General features: G+C 54.1%; 44 non-coding genes across 44 annotated transcripts; 9 read left to right on the plus strand and 35 right to left on the minus strand.

Annotated features, from left to right (window-relative positions):
* The first annotated feature begins 726 nt into the window (after positions 1–726).
* Trnag-ucc (transfer RNA glycine (anticodon UCC)) lies at positions 727–799 on the plus strand. The gene has a single exon. It is a non-coding gene; the product is annotated as a tRNA-Gly (tRNA).
* A 287-nt stretch (positions 800–1086) lies between these two features.
* Positions 1087–1168, minus strand: Trnas-aga (transfer RNA serine (anticodon AGA)). The gene has a single exon. It is a non-coding gene; the product is annotated as a tRNA-Ser (tRNA).
* A 140-nt stretch (positions 1169–1308) lies between these two features.
* Positions 1309–1381, minus strand: Trnak-uuu (transfer RNA lysine (anticodon UUU)). The gene has a single exon. It is a non-coding gene; the product is annotated as a tRNA-Lys (tRNA).
* Positions 1382–1678: 297 nt separating this feature from the next.
* On the minus strand, positions 1679–1750 carry Trnae-uuc (transfer RNA glutamic acid (anticodon UUC)). The gene has a single exon. It is a non-coding gene; the product is annotated as a tRNA-Glu (tRNA).
* Positions 1751–2072: 322 nt separating this feature from the next.
* Trnam-cau (transfer RNA methionine (anticodon CAU)) lies at positions 2073–2145 on the minus strand. The gene has a single exon. It is a non-coding gene; the product is annotated as a tRNA-Met (tRNA).
* An 822-nt stretch (positions 2146–2967) lies between these two features.
* On the plus strand, positions 2968–3039 carry Trnag-ucc (transfer RNA glycine (anticodon UCC)). The gene has a single exon. It is a non-coding gene; the product is annotated as a tRNA-Gly (tRNA).
* Positions 3040–3319: 280 nt separating this feature from the next.
* Positions 3320–3401, minus strand: Trnas-aga (transfer RNA serine (anticodon AGA)). Its single transcript has one exon. It is a non-coding gene; the product is annotated as a tRNA-Ser (tRNA).
* Positions 3402–3541: 140 nt separating this feature from the next.
* On the minus strand, positions 3542–3614 carry Trnak-uuu (transfer RNA lysine (anticodon UUU)). Its single transcript has one exon. It is a non-coding gene; the product is annotated as a tRNA-Lys (tRNA).
* Positions 3615–3910: 296 nt separating this feature from the next.
* On the minus strand, positions 3911–3982 carry Trnae-uuc (transfer RNA glutamic acid (anticodon UUC)). The gene has a single exon. It is a non-coding gene; the product is annotated as a tRNA-Glu (tRNA).
* Positions 3983–4304: 322 nt separating this feature from the next.
* Trnam-cau (transfer RNA methionine (anticodon CAU)) lies at positions 4305–4377 on the minus strand. Its single transcript has one exon. It is a non-coding gene; the product is annotated as a tRNA-Met (tRNA).
* Positions 4378–5199: 822 nt separating this feature from the next.
* On the plus strand, positions 5200–5271 carry Trnag-ucc (transfer RNA glycine (anticodon UCC)). Its single transcript has one exon. It is a non-coding gene; the product is annotated as a tRNA-Gly (tRNA).
* A 280-nt stretch (positions 5272–5551) lies between these two features.
* Trnas-aga (transfer RNA serine (anticodon AGA)) lies at positions 5552–5633 on the minus strand. Its single transcript has one exon. It is a non-coding gene; the product is annotated as a tRNA-Ser (tRNA).
* Positions 5634–5773: 140 nt separating this feature from the next.
* On the minus strand, positions 5774–5846 carry Trnak-uuu (transfer RNA lysine (anticodon UUU)). Its single transcript has one exon. It is a non-coding gene; the product is annotated as a tRNA-Lys (tRNA).
* A 296-nt stretch (positions 5847–6142) lies between these two features.
* Trnae-uuc (transfer RNA glutamic acid (anticodon UUC)) lies at positions 6143–6214 on the minus strand. The gene has a single exon. It is a non-coding gene; the product is annotated as a tRNA-Glu (tRNA).
* Positions 6215–6536: 322 nt separating this feature from the next.
* Trnam-cau (transfer RNA methionine (anticodon CAU)) lies at positions 6537–6609 on the minus strand. Its single transcript has one exon. It is a non-coding gene; the product is annotated as a tRNA-Met (tRNA).
* An 822-nt stretch (positions 6610–7431) lies between these two features.
* On the plus strand, positions 7432–7503 carry Trnag-ucc (transfer RNA glycine (anticodon UCC)). The gene has a single exon. It is a non-coding gene; the product is annotated as a tRNA-Gly (tRNA).
* Positions 7504–7783: 280 nt separating this feature from the next.
* Positions 7784–7865, minus strand: Trnas-aga (transfer RNA serine (anticodon AGA)). Its single transcript has one exon. It is a non-coding gene; the product is annotated as a tRNA-Ser (tRNA).
* A 140-nt stretch (positions 7866–8005) lies between these two features.
* Trnak-uuu (transfer RNA lysine (anticodon UUU)) lies at positions 8006–8078 on the minus strand. Its single transcript has one exon. It is a non-coding gene; the product is annotated as a tRNA-Lys (tRNA).
* Positions 8079–8374: 296 nt separating this feature from the next.
* Trnae-uuc (transfer RNA glutamic acid (anticodon UUC)) lies at positions 8375–8446 on the minus strand. Its single transcript has one exon. It is a non-coding gene; the product is annotated as a tRNA-Glu (tRNA).
* Positions 8447–8768: 322 nt separating this feature from the next.
* Positions 8769–8841, minus strand: Trnam-cau (transfer RNA methionine (anticodon CAU)). Its single transcript has one exon. It is a non-coding gene; the product is annotated as a tRNA-Met (tRNA).
* Positions 8842–9663: 822 nt separating this feature from the next.
* Trnag-ucc (transfer RNA glycine (anticodon UCC)) lies at positions 9664–9735 on the plus strand. Its single transcript has one exon. It is a non-coding gene; the product is annotated as a tRNA-Gly (tRNA).
* Positions 9736–10015: 280 nt separating this feature from the next.
* Positions 10016–10097, minus strand: Trnas-aga (transfer RNA serine (anticodon AGA)). The gene has a single exon. It is a non-coding gene; the product is annotated as a tRNA-Ser (tRNA).
* A 140-nt stretch (positions 10098–10237) lies between these two features.
* Trnak-uuu (transfer RNA lysine (anticodon UUU)) lies at positions 10238–10310 on the minus strand. Its single transcript has one exon. It is a non-coding gene; the product is annotated as a tRNA-Lys (tRNA).
* Positions 10311–10606: 296 nt separating this feature from the next.
* Positions 10607–10678, minus strand: Trnae-uuc (transfer RNA glutamic acid (anticodon UUC)). The gene has a single exon. It is a non-coding gene; the product is annotated as a tRNA-Glu (tRNA).
* A 322-nt stretch (positions 10679–11000) lies between these two features.
* On the minus strand, positions 11001–11073 carry Trnam-cau (transfer RNA methionine (anticodon CAU)). The gene has a single exon. It is a non-coding gene; the product is annotated as a tRNA-Met (tRNA).
* An 822-nt stretch (positions 11074–11895) lies between these two features.
* Positions 11896–11967, plus strand: Trnag-ucc (transfer RNA glycine (anticodon UCC)). The gene has a single exon. It is a non-coding gene; the product is annotated as a tRNA-Gly (tRNA).
* A 280-nt stretch (positions 11968–12247) lies between these two features.
* Trnas-aga (transfer RNA serine (anticodon AGA)) lies at positions 12248–12329 on the minus strand. Its single transcript has one exon. It is a non-coding gene; the product is annotated as a tRNA-Ser (tRNA).
* A 140-nt stretch (positions 12330–12469) lies between these two features.
* Positions 12470–12542, minus strand: Trnak-uuu (transfer RNA lysine (anticodon UUU)). The gene has a single exon. It is a non-coding gene; the product is annotated as a tRNA-Lys (tRNA).
* A 296-nt stretch (positions 12543–12838) lies between these two features.
* Trnae-uuc (transfer RNA glutamic acid (anticodon UUC)) lies at positions 12839–12910 on the minus strand. Its single transcript has one exon. It is a non-coding gene; the product is annotated as a tRNA-Glu (tRNA).
* A 322-nt stretch (positions 12911–13232) lies between these two features.
* Positions 13233–13305, minus strand: Trnam-cau (transfer RNA methionine (anticodon CAU)). The gene has a single exon. It is a non-coding gene; the product is annotated as a tRNA-Met (tRNA).
* Positions 13306–14127: 822 nt separating this feature from the next.
* On the plus strand, positions 14128–14199 carry Trnag-ucc (transfer RNA glycine (anticodon UCC)). The gene has a single exon. It is a non-coding gene; the product is annotated as a tRNA-Gly (tRNA).
* A 280-nt stretch (positions 14200–14479) lies between these two features.
* On the minus strand, positions 14480–14561 carry Trnas-aga (transfer RNA serine (anticodon AGA)). The gene has a single exon. It is a non-coding gene; the product is annotated as a tRNA-Ser (tRNA).
* A 140-nt stretch (positions 14562–14701) lies between these two features.
* Trnak-uuu (transfer RNA lysine (anticodon UUU)) lies at positions 14702–14774 on the minus strand. Its single transcript has one exon. It is a non-coding gene; the product is annotated as a tRNA-Lys (tRNA).
* Positions 14775–15070: 296 nt separating this feature from the next.
* On the minus strand, positions 15071–15142 carry Trnae-uuc (transfer RNA glutamic acid (anticodon UUC)). The gene has a single exon. It is a non-coding gene; the product is annotated as a tRNA-Glu (tRNA).
* Positions 15143–15464: 322 nt separating this feature from the next.
* Positions 15465–15537, minus strand: Trnam-cau (transfer RNA methionine (anticodon CAU)). Its single transcript has one exon. It is a non-coding gene; the product is annotated as a tRNA-Met (tRNA).
* Positions 15538–16359: 822 nt separating this feature from the next.
* On the plus strand, positions 16360–16431 carry Trnag-ucc (transfer RNA glycine (anticodon UCC)). Its single transcript has one exon. It is a non-coding gene; the product is annotated as a tRNA-Gly (tRNA).
* A 280-nt stretch (positions 16432–16711) lies between these two features.
* Positions 16712–16793, minus strand: Trnas-aga (transfer RNA serine (anticodon AGA)). The gene has a single exon. It is a non-coding gene; the product is annotated as a tRNA-Ser (tRNA).
* Positions 16794–16933: 140 nt separating this feature from the next.
* Trnak-uuu (transfer RNA lysine (anticodon UUU)) lies at positions 16934–17006 on the minus strand. The gene has a single exon. It is a non-coding gene; the product is annotated as a tRNA-Lys (tRNA).
* A 296-nt stretch (positions 17007–17302) lies between these two features.
* Trnae-uuc (transfer RNA glutamic acid (anticodon UUC)) lies at positions 17303–17374 on the minus strand. Its single transcript has one exon. It is a non-coding gene; the product is annotated as a tRNA-Glu (tRNA).
* A 322-nt stretch (positions 17375–17696) lies between these two features.
* Trnam-cau (transfer RNA methionine (anticodon CAU)) lies at positions 17697–17769 on the minus strand. The gene has a single exon. It is a non-coding gene; the product is annotated as a tRNA-Met (tRNA).
* An 822-nt stretch (positions 17770–18591) lies between these two features.
* Positions 18592–18663, plus strand: Trnag-ucc (transfer RNA glycine (anticodon UCC)). The gene has a single exon. It is a non-coding gene; the product is annotated as a tRNA-Gly (tRNA).
* Positions 18664–18943: 280 nt separating this feature from the next.
* Trnas-aga (transfer RNA serine (anticodon AGA)) lies at positions 18944–19025 on the minus strand. The gene has a single exon. It is a non-coding gene; the product is annotated as a tRNA-Ser (tRNA).
* Positions 19026–19165: 140 nt separating this feature from the next.
* Trnak-uuu (transfer RNA lysine (anticodon UUU)) lies at positions 19166–19238 on the minus strand. Its single transcript has one exon. It is a non-coding gene; the product is annotated as a tRNA-Lys (tRNA).
* A 296-nt stretch (positions 19239–19534) lies between these two features.
* Positions 19535–19606, minus strand: Trnae-uuc (transfer RNA glutamic acid (anticodon UUC)). The gene has a single exon. It is a non-coding gene; the product is annotated as a tRNA-Glu (tRNA).
* Positions 19607–19691: the final 85 nt, after the last annotated feature.

Here is a 19691-nt window from a genome sequence, read left to right on the forward strand (position 1 = left end):
TTTCCCGACTGGCTAGATTAAACTGCTGCCGCAGCTTTTTCAACGGAAAGCAGCACTGCCTGAGGTAACAGTACATCGCCCTTGCGGCACCTGGACACAGCGGCCTGTAGGGCCAGGCCGACGCTAGAGTTCAGAAATAGCACGCGACCGTCCAAGTACGGCCTCTTGCGTGCTGCGTGTTTGGTTCTTCTCACAGCGAATCCTGCTACACATTCCTGAGGCTGACGCAGCTCAAGCGGGCAATCGGCGCGGCGGCATTATAGCGAGAACAGCAAAACGATGCATCGGCCGGGAATCGAAGCCGGGCCGCCCGCGTGGTAGGCGAACAACCTACCACTTTTTTAGTTGTTGTTCTCATTTTGTTAGTTGCACTTGTTGGGGGCGGACGTCCGATGCCGTCCGTGCTTGCCGAGCATATTCCCGAGCAGCTGTCTGCAGGGAAAGTGGGATTGCCACCCAGCGACGTCGGATACGACCGAAAAAAAGTGCTACACACGCGGAGTCCCCCACTACACTGCCTTATAGCGACCGCCTCATCACTATCGTGTGAGTAACGTTGCGGCCGCGGCGACGAGTCTTGCCCAAAGACGCAGCGTGCGTGGAGGCGCTACCCGAATGCGTGTGGATGCACCCTCCTACCTCGTAAAGCGCCTACAGCTACTATCACCGTGGGCCGCTGGCGGCGGGCGGGAAGCCGACACAGCGCGGCGTTGCGAGCAGCGGCTGTGCGGTGGTGGTGTAATGGTGAGCATAGTTGCCTTCCAAGCAGTTGATCCGGGTTCGATTCCCGGCCACGCAACGGGCGAAACTTTTTGCGTATGAGTATGTGAGCCACGTGCTGTTAAGTATTTTAATTAACGTTTTCTTTCCGTCGTTGCTCCACGCAGGCCATCCTGTAGTATGTCCCGACTTGTCCCGACTTTGCTCGGCTGACGCGAAAGCTGACGCTTGGAATTCGCCCTTATCAAAAGGACAGGCGCTATAAACGACTGTGAGAGGTGAGGTGTGGCGAGGTACCAAAACGACAGGCAAACCGCGAAATTTTCTGCTCCTCCTTCCTAAAGAAAAAAAGAAAAGAAAAACGGACGCAGTCGGTAGGACTCGAACCTACGCTCCCAGAGGGAATCTGATTTCTAGTCAGACGCCTTAACCACTCGGCCACGACTGCTCGTATCTGAAGCTTCCCTCGAATCGTGAAAAATCTAACCGGTCTGCGCCGAATGTTGACAGGAAACGAACTCTGTGCACTGATTACGGCAGGGCTACCAGCGCTACGAGACGAGCCATTACGGAAGCGTTAAAAATCTTCGCCCGGACAGGGACTCGAACCCTGGACCCTTAGGTTAAAAGCCTAATGCTCTACCGACTGAGCTATCCGGGCTCATGCCCGTTGTGGGTGGAGCGGCTGCAAGCAATGTGGAATAATTGGAACGCGTGTGTAGGCGTACTACGGTAATTGCTGGCTTCTGGCGCAACTGGCCACTTCACCGACTTCCCACTGACGCTGGTAGCAGCCCAACAGCGGACTAGTGCCTCTTCTGCCTTTATCCCGGTGCTGACAGTAATTGCATCTTGTGCCTGTTTTCCCCGATTACGTTCGGTTGAAGCTCCGGAAGGAGGGCGACAAACGAAGGTTGGAAGGCCAAAACATGGAGGGACGTGTGCGCAAAAACTTCTCTTCCGGTACCGGGAATCGAACCCGGGCCTCCTGGGTGAAAGCCAGGTATCCTAGCCACTAGACCACACCGGATTTGCTCGGTAAACGTGAGATTTACTCCCTCTCCTCCCGCATTTCGTGCTGAATCCGGACTCAGTGGTGCTCTCTGTTTGCGAGCGTATTTGTGCGTGCAGACTGGCATGGCGCACAGCTCGAAACTGACTATTCATTGCTGTTTGCATCATATTTTACTCATAACAGGGGAGGAGAAAGATCAAAGTTGTACCTTGCCATAATTGGAAGTAAACATTTTTACGCTGAGGCGTGGACTCCTTGGGGATAACAAACGACAATTAAGTTCGTTCCCTAGCAACAGCAGCGCCGTTAATTCAGCCATGATGTACAGCAAATTAAATGCCCCGGGTGAGGATCGAACTCACGACCTTAAGATTATGAGACTTACGCGCTACCTACTGCGCTACCGAGGCACGTTGCAACAAGCGTCCCAGGAAACTTGGTAAGTCCCACATATTAGAGACAGACAGTTTGCGCTTTCTCAAGAATCTGCTGTGTTGCTACACGTGCTTTCCCGACTGGCTAGATTAAACTGCTGCCGCAGCTTTTTCAACGGAAAGCAGCACTGCCTGAGGTAACAGTACATCGCCCTTGCGGCACCTGGACACAGCGGCCTGTAGGGCCAGGCCGACGCTAGAGTTCAGAAATAGCACGCGACCGTCCAAGTACGGCCTCTTGCGTGCTGCGTGTTTGGTTCTTCTCACAGCGAATCCTGCTACACATTCCTGAGGCTGACGCAGCTCAAGCGGGCAATCGGCGCGGCGGCATTATAGCGAGAACAGCAAAACGATGCATCGGCCGGGAATCGAAGCCGGGCCGCCCGCGTGGTAGGCGAACAACCTACCACTTTTTTAGTTGTTGTTCTCATTTTGTTAGTTGCACTTGTTGGGGGCGGACGTCCGATGACGTCCGTGCTTGCCGAGCATATTCCCGAGCAGCTGTCTGCAGGGAAAGTGGGATTGCCACCCAGCGACGTCGGATACGACCGAAAAAAGTGCTACACACGCGGAGTCCCCCACTACACTGCCTTATAGCGACCGCTCATCACTATCGTGTGAGTAACGTTGCGGCCGCGGCGACGAGTCTTGCCCAAAGACGCAGCGTGCGTGGAGGCGCTACCCGAATGCGTGTGGATGCACCCTCCTACCTCGTAAAGCGCCTACAGCTACTATCACCGTGGGCCGCTGGCGGCGGGCGGGAAGCCGACACAGCGCGGCGTTGCGAGCAGCGGCTGTGCGGTGGTGGTGTAATGGTGAGCATAGTTGCCTTCCAAGCAGTTGATCCGGGTTCGATTCCCGGCCACCGCAACGGGCGAAACTTTTTGCGTATGAGTATGTGAGCCACGTGCTGTTAAATTAACGTTTTCTTTCCGTCGTTGCTCCACGCAGGCCATCCTGTAGTATGTCCCGACTTGTCCCGACTTTGCTCGGCTGACGCGAAAGCTGACGCTTGGAATTCGCCCTTATCAAAAGGACAGGCGCTATAAACGACTGTGAGAGGTGAGGTGTGGCGAGGTACCAAAACGACAGGCAAACCGCGAAATTTTCTGCTCCTCCTTCCTAAAGAAAAAAAGAAAAGAAAAACGGACGCAGTCGGTAGGACTCGAACCTACGCTCCCAGAGGGAATCTGATTTCTAGTCAGACGCCTTAACCACTCGGCCACGACTGCTCGTATCTGAAGCTTCCCTCGAATCGTGAAAAATCTAACCGGTCTGCGCAGAATGTTGACAGGAAACGAACTCTGTGCACTGATTACGGCAGGGCTACCAGCGCTACGAGACGAGCCATTACGGAAGCGTTAAAAATCTTCGCCCGGACAGGGACTCGAACCCTGGACCCTTAGATTAAAAGCCTAATGCTCTACCGACTGAGCTATCCGGGCTCATGCCCGTTGTGGGTGGAGCGGCTGCAAGCAATGTGAATAATTGGAACGCGTGTGTAGGCGTACTACGGTAATTGCTGGCTTCTGGCGCAACTGGCCACTTCACCGACTTCCCACTGACGCTGGTAGCAGCCCAACAGCGGACTAGTGCCTCTTCTGCCTTTATCCCGGTGCTGACAGTAATTGCATCTTGTGCCTGTTTTCCCCGATTACGTTCGGTTGAAGCTCCGGAAGGAGGGCGACAAACGAAGGTTGGAAGGCCAAAACATGGAGGGACGTGTGCGCAAAAACTTCTCTTCCGGTACCGGGAATCGAACCCGGGCCTCCTGGGTGAAAGCCAGGTATCCTAGCCACTAGACCACACCGGATTTGCTCGGTAAACGTGAGATTTACTCCCTCTCCTCCCGCATTTCGTGCTGAATCCGGACTCAGTGGTGCTCTCTGTTTGCGAGCGTATTTGTGCGTGCAGACTGGCATGGCGCACAGCTCGAAACTGACTATTCATTGCTGTTTGCATCATATTTTACTCATAACAGGGGAGGAGAAAGATCAAAGTTGTACCTTGCCATAATTGGAAGTAAACATTTTTACGCTGAGGCGTGGACTCCTTGGGGATAACAAACGACAATTAAGTTCGTTCCCTAGCAACAGCAGCGCCGTTAATTCAGCCATGATGTACAGCAAATTAAATGCCCCGGGTGAGGATCGAACTCACGACCTTAAGATTATGAGACTTACGCGCTACCTACTGCGCTACCGAGGCACGTTGCAACAAGCGTCCCAGGAAACTTGGTAAGTCCCACATATTAGAGATAGACAGTTTGCGCTTTCTCAAGAATCTGCTGTGTTGCTACACGTGCTTTCCCGACTGGCTAGATTAAACTGCTGCCGCAGCTTTTTCAACGGAAAGCAGCACTGCCTGAGGTAACAGTACATCGCCCTTGCGGCACCTGGACACAGCGGCCTGTAGGGCCAGGCCGACGCTAGAGTTCAGAAATAGCACGCGACCGTCCAAGTACGGCCTCTTGCGTGCTGCGTGTTTGGTTCTTCTCACAGCGAATCCTGCTACACATTCCTGAGGCTGACGCAGCTCAAGCGGGCAATCGGCGCGGCGGCATTATAGCGAGAACAGCAAAACGATGCATCGGCCGGGAATCGAAGCCGGGCCGCCCGCGTGGTAGGCGAACAACCTACCACTTTTTTAGTTGTTGTTCTCATTTTGTTAGTTGCACTTGTTGGGGGCGGACGTCCGATGCCGTCCGTGCTTGCCGAGCATATTCCCGAGCAGCTGTCTGCAGGGAAAGTGGGATTGCCACCCAGCGACGTCGGATACGACCGAAAAAAGTGCTACACACGCGGAGTCCCCCACTACACTGCCTTATAGCGACCGCTCATCACTATCGTGTGAGTAACGTTGCGGCCGCGGCGACGAGTCTTGCCCAAAGACGCAGCGTGCGTGGAGGCGCTACCCGAATGCGTGTGGATGCACCCTCCTACCTCGTAAAGCGCCTACAGCTACTATCACCGTGGGCCGCTGGCGGCGGGCGGGAAGCCGACACAGCGCGGCGTTGCGAGCAGCGGCTGTGCGGTGGTGGTGTAATGGTGAGCATAGTTGCCTTCCAAGCAGTTGATCCGGGTTCGATTCCCGGCCACCGCAACGGGCGAAACTTTTTGCGTATGAGTATGTGAGCCACGTGCTGTTAAATTAACGTTTTCTTTCCGTCGTTGCTCCACGCAGGCCATCCTGTAGTATGTCCCGACTTGTCCCGACTTTGCTCGGCTGACGCGAAAGCTGACGCTTGGAATTCGCCCTTATCAAAAGGACAGGCGCTATAAACGACTGTGAGAGGTGAGGTGTGGCGAGGTACCAAAACGACAGGCAAACCGCGAAATTTTCTGCTCCTCCTTCCTAAAGAAAAAAAGAAAAGAAAAACGGACGCAGTCGGTAGGACTCGAACCTACGCTCCCAGAGGGAATCTGATTTCTAGTCAGACGCCTTAACCACTCGGCCACGACTGCTCGTATCTGAAGCTTCCCTCGAATCGTGAAAAATCTAACCGGTCTGCGCCGAATGTTGACAGGAAACGAACTCTGTGCACTGATTACGGCAGGGCTACCAGCGCTACGAGACGAGCCATTACGGAAGCGTTAAAAATCTTCGCCCGGACAGGGACTCGAACCCTGGACCCTTAGGTTAAAAGCCTAATGCTCTACCGACTGAGCTATCCGGGCTCATGCCCGTTGTGGGTGGAGCGGCTGCAAGCAATGTGAATAATTGGAACGCGTGTGTAGGCGTACTACGGTAATTGCTGGCTTCTGGCGCAACTGGCCACTTCACCGACTTCCCACTGACGCTGGTAGCAGCCCAACAGCGGACTAGTGCCTCTTCTGCCTTTATCCCGGTGCTGACAGTAATTGCATCTTGTGCCTGTTTTCCCCGATTACGTTCGGTTGAAGCTCCGGAAGGAGGGCGACAAACGAAGGTTGGAAGGCCAAAACATGGAGGGACGTGTGCGCAAAAACTTCTCTTCCGGTACCGGGAATCGAACCCGGGCCTCCTGGGTGAAAGCCAGGTATCCTAGCCACTAGACCACACCGGATTTGCTCGGTAAACGTGAGATTTACTCCCTCTCCTCCCGCATTTCGTGCTGAATCCGGACTCAGTGGTGCTCTCTGTTTGCGAGCGTATTTGTGCGTGCAGACTGGCATGGCGCACAGCTCGAAACTGACTATTCATTGCTGTTTGCATCATATTTTACTCATAACAGGGGAGGAGAAAGATCAAAGTTGTACCTTGCCATAATTGGAAGTAAACATTTTTACGCTGAGGCGTGGACTCCTTGGGGATAACAAACGACAATTAAGTTCGTTCCCTAGCAACAGCAGCGCCGTTAATTCAGCCATGATGTACAGCAAATTAAATGCCCCGGGTGAGGATCGAACTCACGACCTTAAGATTATGAGACTTACGCGCTACCTACTGCGCTACCGAGGCACGTTGCAACAAGCGTCCCAGGAAACTTGGTAAGTCCCACATATTAGAGACAGACAGTTTGCGCTTTCTCAAGAATCTGCTGTGTTGCTACACGTGCTTTCCCGACTGGCTAGATTAAACTGCTGCCGCAGCTTTTTCAACGGAAAGCAGCACTGCCTGAGGTAACAGTACATCGCCCTTGCGGCACCTGGACACAGCGGCCTGTAGGGCCAGGCCGACGCTAGAGTTCAGAAATAGCACGCGACCGTCCAAGTACGGCCTCTTGCGTGCTGCGTGTTTGGTTCTTCTCACAGCGAATCCTGCTACACATTCCTGAGGCTGACGCAGCTCAAGCGGGCAATCGGCGCGGCGGCATTATAGCGAGAACAGCAAAACGATGCATCGGCCGGGAATCGAAGCCGGGCCGCCCGCGTGGTAGGCGAACAACCTACCACTTTTTTAGTTGTTGTTCTCATTTTGTTAGTTGCACTTGTTGGGGGCGGACGTCCGATGACGTCCGTGCTTGCCGAGCATATTCCCGAGCAGCTGTCTGCAGGGAAAGTGGGATTGCCACCCAGCGACGTCGGATACGACCGAAAAAAGTGCTACACACGCGGAGTCCCCCACTACACTGCCTTATAGCGACCGCTCATCACTATCGTGTGAGTAACGTTGCGGCCGCGGCGACGAGTCTTGCCCAAAGACGCAGCGTGCGTGGAGGCGCTACCCGAATGCGTGTGGATGCACCCTCCTACCTCGTAAAGCGCCTACAGCTACTATCACCGTGGGCCGCTGGCGGCGGGCGGGAAGCCGACACAGCGCGGCGTTGCGAGCAGCGGCTGTGCGGTGGTGGTGTAATGGTGAGCATAGTTGCCTTCCAAGCAGTTGATCCGGGTTCGATTCCCGGCCACCGCAACGGGCGAAACTTTTTGCGTATGAGTATGTGAGCCACGTGCTGTTAAATTAACGTTTTCTTTCCGTCGTTGCTCCACGCAGGCCATCCTGTAGTATGTCCCGACTTGTCCCGACTTTGCTCGGCTGACGCGAAAGCTGACGCTTGGAATTCGCCCTTATCAAAAGGACAGGCGCTATAAACGACTGTGAGAGGTGAGGTGTGGCGAGGTACCAAAACGACAGGCAAACCGCGAAATTTTCTGCTCCTCCTTCCTAAAGAAAAAAAGAAAAGAAAAACGGACGCAGTCGGTAGGACTCGAACCTACGCTCCCAGAGGGAATCTGATTTCTAGTCAGACGCCTTAACCACTCGGCCACGACTGCTCGTATCTGAAGCTTCCCTCGAATCGTGAAAAATCTAACCGGTCTGCGCCGAATGTTGACAGGAAACGAACTCTGTGCACTGATTACGGCAGGGCTACCAGCGCTACGAGACGAGCCATTACGGAAGCGTTAAAAATCTTCGCCCGGACAGGGACTCGAACCCTGGACCCTTAGGTTAAAAGCCTAATGCTCTACCGACTGAGCTATCCGGGCTCATGCCCGTTGTGGGTGGAGCGGCTGCAAGCAATGTGAATAATTGGAACGCGTGTGTAGGCGTACTACGGTAATTGCTGGCTTCTGGCGCAACTGGCCACTTCACCGACTTCCCACTGACGCTGGTAGCAGCCCAACAGCGGACTAGTGCCTCTTCTGCCTTTATCCCGGTGCTGACAGTAATTGCATCTTGTGCCTGTTTTCCCCGATTACGTTCGGTTGAAGCTCCGGAAGGAGGGCGACAAACGAAGGTTGGAAGGCCAAAACATGGAGGGACGTGTGCGCAAAAACTTCTCTTCCGGTACCGGGAATCGAACCCGGGCCTCCTGGGTGAAAGCCAGGTATCCTAGCCACTAGACCACACCGGATTTGCTCGGTAAACGTGAGATTTACTCCCTCTCCTCCCGCATTTCGTGCTGAATCCGGACTCAGTGGTGCTCTCTGTTTGCGAGCGTATTTGTGCGTGCAGACTGGCATGGCGCACAGCTCGAAACTGACTATTCATTGCTGTTTGCATCATATTTTACTCATAACAGGGGAGGAGAAAGATCAAAGTTGTACCTTGCCATAATTGGAAGTAAACATTTTTACGCTGAGGCGTGGACTCCTTGGGGATAACAAACGACAATTAAGTTCGTTCCCTAGCAACAGCAGCGCCGTTAATTCAGCCATGATGTACAGCAAATTAAATGCCCCGGGTGAGGATCGAACTCACGACCTTAAGATTATGAGACTTACGCGCTACCTACTGCGCTACCGAGGCACGTTGCAACAAGCGTCCCAGGAAACTTGGTAAGTCCCACATATTAGAGACAGACAGTTTGCGCTTTCTCAAGAATCTGCTGTGTTGCTACACGTGCTTTCCCGACTGGCTAGATTAAACTGCTGCCGCAGCTTTTTCAACGGAAAGCAGCACTGCCTGAGGTAACAGTACATCGCCCTTGCGGCACCTGGACACAGCGGCCTGTAGGGCCAGGCCGACGCTAGAGTTCAGAAATAGCACGCGACCGTCCAAGTACGGCCTCTTGCGTGCTGCGTGTTTGGTTCTTCTCACAGCGAATCCTGCTACACATTCCTGAGGCTGACGCAGCTCAAGCGGGCAATCGGCGCGGCGGCATTATAGCGAGAACAGCAAAACGATGCATCGGCCGGGAATCGAAGCCGGGCCGCCCGCGTGGTAGGCGAACAACCTACCACTTTTTTAGTTGTTGTTCTCATTTTGTTAGTTGCACTTGTTGGGGGCGGACGTCCGATGACGTCCGTGCTTGCCGAGCATATTCCCGAGCAGCTGTCTGCAGGGAAAGTGGGATTGCCACCCAGCGACGTCGGATACGACCGAAAAAAGTGCTACACACGCGGAGTCCCCCACTACACTGCCTTATAGCGACCGCTCATCACTATCGTGTGAGTAACGTTGCGGCCGCGGCGACGAGTCTTGCCCAAAGACGCAGCGTGCGTGGAGGCGCTACCCGAATGCGTGTGGATGCACCCTCCTACCTCGTAAAGCGCCTACAGCTACTATCACCGTGGGCCGCTGGCGGCGGGCGGGAAGCCGACACAGCGCGGCGTTGCGAGCAGCGGCTGTGCGGTGGTGGTGTAATGGTGAGCATAGTTGCCTTCCAAGCAGTTGATCCGGGTTCGATTCCCGGCCACCGCAACGGGCGAAACTTTTTGCGTATGAGTATGTGAGCCACGTGCTGTTAAATTAACGTTTTCTTTCCGTCGTTGCTCCACGCAGGCCATCCTGTAGTATGTCCCGACTTGTCCCGACTTTGCTCGGCTGACGCGAAAGCTGACGCTTGGAATTCGCCCTTATCAAAAGGACAGGCGCTATAAACGACTGTGAGAGGTGAGGTGTGGCGAGGTACCAAAACGACAGGCAAACCGCGAAATTTTCTGCTCCTCCTTCCTAAAGAAAAAAAGAAAAGAAAAACGGACGCAGTCGGTAGGACTCGAACCTACGCTCCCAGAGGGAATCTGATTTCTAGTCAGACGCCTTAACCACTCGGCCACGACTGCTCGTATCTGAAGCTTCCCTCGAATCGTGAAAAATCTAACCGGTCTGCGCAGAATGTTGACAGGAAACGAACTCTGTGCACTGATTACGGCAGGGCTACCAGCGCTACGAGACGAGCCATTACGGAAGCGTTAAAAATCTTCGCCCGGACAGGGACTCGAACCCTGGACCCTTAGATTAAAAGCCTAATGCTCTACCGACTGAGCTATCCGGGCTCATGCCCGTTGTGGGTGGAGCGGCTGCAAGCAATGTGAATAATTGGAACGCGTGTGTAGGCGTACTACGGTAATTGCTGGCTTCTGGCGCAACTGGCCACTTCACCGACTTCCCACTGACGCTGGTAGCAGCCCAACAGCGGACTAGTGCCTCTTCTGCCTTTATCCCGGTGCTGACAGTAATTGCATCTTGTGCCTGTTTTCCCCGATTACGTTCGGTTGAAGCTCCGGAAGGAGGGCGACAAACGAAGGTTGGAAGGCCAAAACATGGAGGGACGTGTGCGCAAAAACTTCTCTTCCGGTACCGGGAATCGAACCCGGGCCTCCTGGGTGAAAGCCAGGTATCCTAGCCACTAGACCACACCGGATTTGCTCGGTAAACGTGAGATTTACTCCCTCTCCTCCCGCATTTCGTGCTGAATCCGGACTCAGTGGTGCTCTCTGTTTGCGAGCGTATTTGTGCGTGCAGACTGGCATGGCGCACAGCTCGAAACTGACTATTCATTGCTGTTTGCATCATATTTTACTCATAACAGGGGAGGAGAAAGATCAAAGTTGTACCTTGCCATAATTGGAAGTAAACATTTTTACGCTGAGGCGTGGACTCCTTGGGGATAACAAACGACAATTAAGTTCGTTCCCTAGCAACAGCAGCGCCGTTAATTCAGCCATGATGTACAGCAAATTAAATGCCCCGGGTGAGGATCGAACTCACGACCTTAAGATTATGAGACTTACGCGCTACCTACTGCGCTACCGAGGCACGTTGCAACAAGCGTCCCAGGAAACTTGGTAAGTCCCACATATTAGAGATAGACAGTTTGCGCTTTCTCAAGAATCTGCTGTGTTGCTACACGTGCTTTCCCGACTGGCTAGATTAAACTGCTGCCGCAGCTTTTTCAACGGAAAGCAGCACTGCCTGAGGTAACAGTACATCGCCCTTGCGGCACCTGGACACAGCGGCCTGTAGGGCCAGGCCGACGCTAGAGTTCAGAAATAGCACGCGACCGTCCAAGTACGGCCTCTTGCGTGCTGCGTGTTTGGTTCTTCTCACAGCGAATCCTGCTACACATTCCTGAGGCTGACGCAGCTCAAGCGGGCAATCGGCGCGGCGGCATTATAGCGAGAACAGCAAAACGATGCATCGGCCGGGAATCGAAGCCGGGCCGCCCGCGTGGTAGGCGAACAACCTACCACTTTTTTAGTTGTTGTTCTCATTTTGTTAGTTGCACTTGTTGGGGGCGGACGTCCGATGCCGTCCGTGCTTGCCGAGCATATTCCCGAGCAGCTGTCTGCAGGGAAAGTGGGATTGCCACCCAGCGACGTCGGATACGACCGAAAAAAGTGCTACACACGCGGAGTCCCCCACTACACTGCCTTATAGCGACCGCTCATCACTATCGTGTGAGTAACGTTGCGGCCGCGGCGACGAGTCTTGCCCAAAGACGCAGCGTGCGTGGAGGCGCTACCCGAATGCGTGTGGATGCACCCTCCTACCTCGTAAAGCGCCTACAGCTACTATCACCGTGGGCCGCTGGCGGCGGGCGGGAAGCCGACACAGCGCGGCGTTGCGAGCAGCGGCTGTGCGGTGGTGGTGTAATGGTGAGCATAGTTGCCTTCCAAGCAGTTGATCCGGGTTCGATTCCCGGCCACCGCAACGGGCGAAACTTTTTGCGTATGAGTATGTGAGCCACGTGCTGTTAAATTAACGTTTTCTTTCCGTCGTTGCTCCACGCAGGCCATCCTGTAGTATGTCCCGACTTGTCCCGACTTTGCTCGGCTGACGCGAAAGCTGACGCTTGGAATTCGCCCTTATCAAAAGGACAGGCGCTATAAACGACTGTGAGAGGTGAGGTGTGGCGAGGTACCAAAACGACAGGCAAACCGCGAAATTTTCTGCTCCTCCTTCCTAAAGAAAAAAAGAAAAGAAAAACGGACGCAGTCGGTAGGACTCGAACCTACGCTCCCAGAGGGAATCTGATTTCTAGTCAGACGCCTTAACCACTCGGCCACGACTGCTCGTATCTGAAGCTTCCCTCGAATCGTGAAAAATCTAACCGGTCTGCGCAGAATGTTGACAGGAAACGAACTCTGTGCACTGATTACGGCAGGGCTACCTGCGCTACGAGACGAGCCATTACGGAAGCGTTAAAAATCTTCGCCCGGACAGGGACTCGAACCCTGGACCCTTAGGTTAAAAGCCTAATGCTCTACCGACTGAGCTATCCGGGCTCATGCCCGTTGTGGGTGGAGCGGCTGCAAGCAATGTGAATAATTGGAACGCGTGTGTAGGCGTACTACGGTAATTGCTGGCTTCTGGCGCAACTGGCCACTTCACCGACTTCCCACTGACGCTGGTAGCAGCCCAACAGCGGACTAGTGCCTCTTCTGCCTTTATCCCGGTGCTGACAGTAATTGCATCTTGTGCCTGTTTTCCCCGATTACGTTCGGTTGAAGCTCCGGAAGGAGGGCGACAAACGAAGGTTGGAAGGCCAAAACATGGAGGGACGTGTGCGCAAAAACTTCTCTTCCGGTACCGGGAATCGAACCCGGGCCTCCTGGGTGAAAGCCAGGTATCCTAGCCACTAGACCACACCGGATTTGCTCGGTAAACGTGAGATTTACTCCCTCTCCTCCCGCATTTCGTGCTGAATCCGGACTCAGTGGTGCTCTCTGTTTGCGAGCGTATTTGTGCGTGCAGACTGGCATGGCGCACAGCTCGAAACTGACTATTCATTGCTGTTTGCATCATATTTTACTCATAACAGGGGAGGAGAAAGATCAAAGTTGTACCTTGCCATAATTGGAAGTAAACATTTTTACGCTGAGGCGTGGACTCCTTGGGGATAACAAACGACAATTAAGTTCGTTCCCTAGCAACAGCAGCGCCGTTAATTCAGCCATGATGTACAGCAAATTAAATGCCCCGGGTGAGGATCGAACTCACGACCTTAAGATTATGAGACTTACGCGCTACCTACTGCGCTACCGAGGCACGTTGCAACAAGCGTCCCAGGAAACTTGGTAAGTCCCACATATTAGAGATAGACAGTTTGCGCTTTCTCAAGAATCTGCTGTGTTGCTACACGTGCTTTCCCGACTGGCTAGATTAAACTGCTGCCGCAGCTTTTTCAACGGAAAGCAGCACTGCCTGAGGTAACAGTACATCGCCCTTGCGGCACCTGGACACAGCGGCCTGTAGGGCCAGGCCGACGCTAGAGTTCAGAAATAGCACGCGACCGTCCAAGTACGGCCTCTTGCGTGCTGCGTGTTTGGTTCTTCTCACAGCGAATCCTGCTACACATTCCTGAGGCTGACGCAGCTCAAGCGGGCAATCGGCGCGGCGGCATTATAGCGAGAACAGCAAAACGATGCATCGGCCGGGAATCGAAGCCGGGCCGCCCGCGTGGTAGGCGAACAACCTACCACTTTTTTAGTTGTTGTTCTCATTTTGTTAGTTGCACTTGTTGGGGGCGGACGTCCGATGCCGTCCGTGCTTGCCGAGCATATTCCCGAGCAGCTGTCTGCAGGGAAAGTGGGATTGCCACCCAGCGACGTCGGATACGACCGAAAAAAGTGCTACACACGCGGAGTCCCCCACTACACTGCCTTATAGCGACCGCTCATCACTATCGTGTGAGTAACGTTGCGGCCGCGGCGACGAGTCTTGCCCAAAGACGCAGCGTGCGTGGAGGCGCTACCCGAATGCGTGTGGATGCACCCTCCTACCTCGTAAAGCGCCTACAGCTACTATCACCGTGGGCCGCTGGCGGCGGGCGGGAAGCCGACACAGCGCGGCGTTGCGAGCAGCGGCTGTGCGGTGGTGGTGTAATGGTGAGCATAGTTGCCTTCCAAGCAGTTGATCCGGGTTCGATTCCCGGCCACCGCAACGGGCGAAACTTTTTGCGTATGAGTATGTGAGCCACGTGCTGTTAAATTAACGTTTTCTTTCCGTCGTTGCTCCACGCAGGCCATCCTGTAGTATGTCCCGACTTGTCCCGACTTTGCTCGGCTGACGCGAAAGCTGACGCTTGGAATTCGCCCTTATCAAAAGGACAGGCGCTATAAACGACTGTGAGAGGTGAGGTGTGGCGAGGTACCAAAACGACAGGCAAACCGCGAAATTTTCTGCTCCTCCTTCCTAAAGAAAAAAAGAAAAGAAAAACGGACGCAGTCGGTAGGACTCGAACCTACGCTCCCAGAGGGAATCTGATTTCTAGTCAGACGCCTTAACCACTCGGCCACGACTGCTCGTATCTGAAGCTTCCCTCGAATCGTGAAAAATCTAACCGGTCTGCGCAGAATGTTGACAGGAAACGAACTCTGTGCACTGATTACGGCAGGGCTACCAGCGCTACGAGACGAGCCATTACGGAAGCGTTAAAAATCTTCGCCCGGACAGGGACTCGAACCCTGGACCCTTAGGTTAAAAGCCTAATGCTCTACCGACTGAGCTATCCGGGCTCATGCCCGTTGTGGGTGGAGCGGCTGCAAGCAATGTGAATAATTGGAACGCGTGTGTAGGCGTACTACGGTAATTGCTGGCTTCTGGCGCAACTGGCCACTTCACCGACTTCCCACTGACGCTGGTAGCAGCCCAACAGCGGACTAGTGCCTCTTCTGCCTTTATCCCGGTGCTGACAGTAATTGCATCTTGTGCCTGTTTTCCCCGATTACGTTCGGTTGAAGCTCCGGAAGGAGGGCGACAAACGAAGGTTGGAAGGCCAAAACATGGAGGGACGTGTGCGCAAAAACTTCTCTTCCGGTACCGGGAATCGAACCCGGGCCTCCTGGGTGAAAGCCAGGTATCCTAGCCACTAGACCACACCGGATTTGCTCGGTGAACGTGAGATTTACTCCCTCTCCTCCCGCATTTCGTGCTGAATCCGGACTCAGTGGTGCTCTCTGTTTGCGAGCGTATTTGTGCGTGCAGACTGGCATGGCGCACAGCTCGAAACTGACTATTCATTGCTGTTTGCATCATATTTTACTCATAACAGGGGAGGAGAAAGATCAAAGTTGTACCTTGCCATAATTGGAAGTAAACATTTTTACGCTGAGGCGTGGACTCCTTGGGGATAACAAACGACAATTAAGTTCGTTCCCTAGCAACAGCAGCGCCGTTAATTCAGCTATGATGTACAGCAAATTAAATGCCCCGGGTGAGGATCGAACTCACGACCTTAAGATTATGAGACTTACGCGCTACCTACTGCGCTACCGAGGCACGTTGCAACAAGCGTCCCAGGAAACTTGGTAAGTCCCACATATTAGAGATAGACAGTTTGCGCTTTCTCAAGAATCTGCTGTGTTGCTACACGTGCTTTCCCGACTGGCTAGATTAAACTGCTGCCGCAGCTTTTTCAACGGAAAGCAGCACTGCCTGAGGTAACAGTACATCGCCCTTGCGGCACCTGGACACAGCGGCCTGTAGGGCCAGGCCGACGCTAGAGTTCAGAAATAGCACGCGACCGTCCAAGTACGGCCTCTTGCGTGCTGCGTGTTTGGTTCTTCTCACAGCGAATCCTGCTACACATTCCTGAGGCTGACGCAGCTCAAGCGGGCAATCGGCGCGGCGGCATTATAGCGAGAACAGCAAAACGATGCATCGGCCGGGAATCGAAGCCGGGCCGCCCGCGTGGTAGGCGAACAACCTACCACTTTTTTAGTTGTTGTTCTCATTTTGTTAGTTGCACTTGTTGGGGGCGGACGTCCGATGACGTCCGTGCTTGCCGAGCATATTCCCGAGCAGCTGTCTGCAGGGAAAGTGGGATTGCCACCCAGCGACGTCGGATACGACCGAAAAAAGTGCTACACACGCGGAGTCCCCCACTACACTGCCTTATAGCGACCGCTCATCACTATCGTGTGAGTAACGTTGCGGCCGCGGCGACGAGTCTTGCCCAAAGACGCAGCGTGCGTGGAGGCGCTACCCGAATGCGTGTGGATGCACCCTCCTACCTCGTAAAGCGCCTACAGCTACTATCACCGTGGGCCGCTGGCGGCGGGCGGGAAGCCGACACAGCGCGGCGTTGCGAGCAGCGGCTGTGCGGTGGTGGTGTAATGGTGAGCATAGTTGCCTTCCAAGCAGTTGATCCGGGTTCGATTCCCGGCCACCGCAACGGGCGAAACTTTTTGCGTATGAGTATGTGAGCCACGTGCTGTTAAATTAACGTTTTCTTTCCGTCGTTGCTCCACGCAGGCCATCCTGTAGTATGTCCCGACTTGTCCCGACTTTGCTCGGCTGACGCGAAAGCTGACGCTTGGAATTCGCCCTTATCAAAAGGACAGGCGCTATAAACGACTGTGAGAGGTGAGGTGTGGCGAGGTACCAAAACGACAGGCAAACCGCGAAATTTTCTGCTCCTCCTTCCTAAAGAAAAAAAGAAAAGAAAAACGGACGCAGTCGGTAGGACTCGAACCTACGCTCCCAGAGGGAATCTGATTTCTAGTCAGACGCCTTAACCACTCGGCCACGACTGCTCGTATCTGAAGCTTCCCTCGAATCGTGAAAAATCTAACCGGTCTGCGCAGAATGTTGACAGGAAACGAACTCTGTGCACTGATTACGGCAGGGCTACCAGCGCTACGAGACGAGCCATTACGGAAGCGTTAAAAATCTTCGCCCGGACAGGGACTCGAACCCTGGACCCTTAGGTTAAAAGCCTAATGCTCTACCGACTGAGCTATCCGGGCTCATGCCCGTTGTGGGTGGAGCGGCTGCAAGCAATGTGAATAATTGGAACGCGTGTGTAGGCGTACTACGGTAATTGCTGGCTTCTGGCGCAACTGGCCACTTCACCGACTTCCCACTGACGCTGGTAGCAGCCCAACAGCGGACTAGTGCCTCTTCTGCCTTTATCCCGGTGCTGACAGTAATTGCATCTTGTGCCTGTTTTCCCCGATTACGTTCGGTTGAAGCTCCGGAAGGAGGGCGACAAACGAAGGTTGGAAGGCCAAAACATGGAGGGACGTGTGCGCAAAAACTTCTCTTCCGGTACCGGGAATCGAACCCGGGCCTCCTGGGTGAAAGCCAGGTATCCTAGCCACTAGACCACACCGGATTTGCTCGGTGAACGTGAGATTTACTCCCTCTCCTCCCGCATTTCGTGCTGAATCCGGACTCAGTGGTGCTCTCTGTTTGCGAGCGTATTTGTGCGTGCAGACTGGCATGGCGCACAGCTCGAAACTGACTATTCATTGCTGTTTGCATCATATTTTACTCATAACAGGGGAGGAGAAAGATCAAAGTTGTACCTTGCCATAATTGGAAGTAAACATTTTTACGCTGAGGCGTGGACTCCTTGGGGATAACAAACGACAATTAAGTTCGTTCCCTAGCAACAGCAGCGCCGTTAATTCAGCTATGATGTACAGCAAATTAAATGCCCCGGGTGAGGATCGAACTCACGACCTTAAGATTATGAGACTTACGCGCTACCTACTGCGCTACCGAGGCACGTTGCAACAAGCGTCCCAGGAAACTTGGTAAGTCCCACATATTAGAGATAGACAGTTTGCGCTTTCTCAAGAATCTGCTGTGTTGCTACACGTGCTTTCCCGACTGGCTAGATTAAACTGCTGCCGCAGCTTTTTCAACGGAAAGCAGCACTGCCTGAGGTAACAGTACATCGCCCTTGCGGCACCTGGACACAGCGGCCTGTAGGGCCAGGCCGACGCTAGAGTTCAGAAATAGCACGCGACCGTCCAAGTACGGCCTCTTGCGTGCTGCGTGTTTGGTTCTTCTCACAGCGAATCCTGCTACACATTCCTGAGGCTGACGCAGCTCAAGCGGGCAATCGGCGCGGCGGCATTATAGCGAGAACAGCAAAACGATGCATCGGCCGGGAATCGAAGCCGGGCCGCCCGCGTGGTAGGCGAACAACCTACCACTTTTTTAGTTGTTGTTCTCATTTTGTTAGTTGCACTTGTTGGGGGCGGACGTCCGATGACGTCCGTGCTTGCCGAGCATATTCCCGAGCAGCTGTCTGCAGGGAAAGTGGGATTGCCACCCAGCGACGTCGGATACGACCGAAAAAAGTGCTACACACGCGGAGTCCCCCACTACACTGCCTTATAGCGACCGCTCATCACTATCGTGTGAGTAACGTTGCGGCCGCGGCGACGAGTCTTGCCCAAAGACGCAGCGTGCGTGGAGGCGCTACCCGAATGCGTGTGGATGCACCCTCCTACCTCGTAAAGCGCCTACAGCTACTATCACCGTGGGCCGCTGGCGGCGGGCGGGAAGCCGACACAGCGCGGCGTTGCGAGCAGCGGCTGTGCGGTGGTGGTGTAATGGTGAGCATAGTTGCCTTCCAAGCAGTTGATCCGGGTTCGATTCCCGGCCACCGCAACGGGCGAAACTTTTTGCGTATGAGTATGTGAGCCACGTGCTGTTAAATTAACGTTTTCTTTCCGTCGTTGCTCCACGCAGGCCATCCTGTAGTATGTCCCGACTTGTCCCGACTTTGCTCGGCTGACGCGAAAGCTGACGCTTGGAATTCGCCCTTATCAAAAGGACAGGCGCTATAAACGACTGTGAGAGGTGAGGTGTGGCGAGGTACCAAAACGACAGGCAAACCGCGAAATTTTCTGCTCCTCCTTCCTAAAGAAAAAAAGAAAAGAAAAACGGACGCAGTCGGTAGGACTCGAACCTACGCTCCCAGAGGGAATCTGATTTCTAGTCAGACGCCTTAACCACTCGGCCACGACTGCTCGTATCTGAAGCTTCCCTCGAATCGTGAAAAATCTAACCGGTCTGCGCAGAATGTTGACAGGAAACGAACTCTGTGCACTGATTACGGCAGGGCTACCAGCGCTACGAGACGAGCCATTACGGAAGCGTTAAAAATCTTCGCCCGGACAGGGACTCGAACCCTGGACCCTTAGGTTAAAAGCCTAATGCTCTACCGACTGAGCTATCCGGGCTCATGCCCGTTGTGGGTGGAGCGGCTGCAAGCAATGTGAATAATTGGAACGCGTGTGTAGGCGTACTACGGTAATTGCTGGCTTCTGGCGCAACTGGCCACTTCACCGACTTCCCACTGACGCTGGTAGCAGCCCAACAGCGGACTAGTGCCTCTTCTGCCTTTATCCCGGTGCTGACAGTAATTGCATCTTGTGCCTGTTTTCCCCGATTACGTTCGGTTGAAGCTCCGGAAGGAGGGCGACAAACGAAGGTTGGAAGGCCAAAACATGGAGGGACGTGTGCGCAAAAACTTCTCTTCCGGTACCGGGAATCGAACCCGGGCCTCCTGGGTGAAAGCCAGGTATCCTAGCCACTAGACCACACCGGATTTGCTCGGTAAACGTGAGATTTACTCCCTCTCCTCCCGCATTTCGTGCTGAATCCGGACTCAGTGGTGCTCTCTGTTTGCGAGC

The sequence above is a fragment of the Schistocerca cancellata genome, unplaced genomic scaffold (genome assembly GCF_023864275.1).
Source record: "Schistocerca cancellata isolate TAMUIC-IGC-003103 unplaced genomic scaffold, iqSchCanc2.1 HiC_scaffold_401, whole genome shotgun sequence".
Taxonomy (NCBI): Eukaryota; Metazoa; Arthropoda; class Insecta; order Orthoptera; family Acrididae; genus Schistocerca; species Schistocerca cancellata.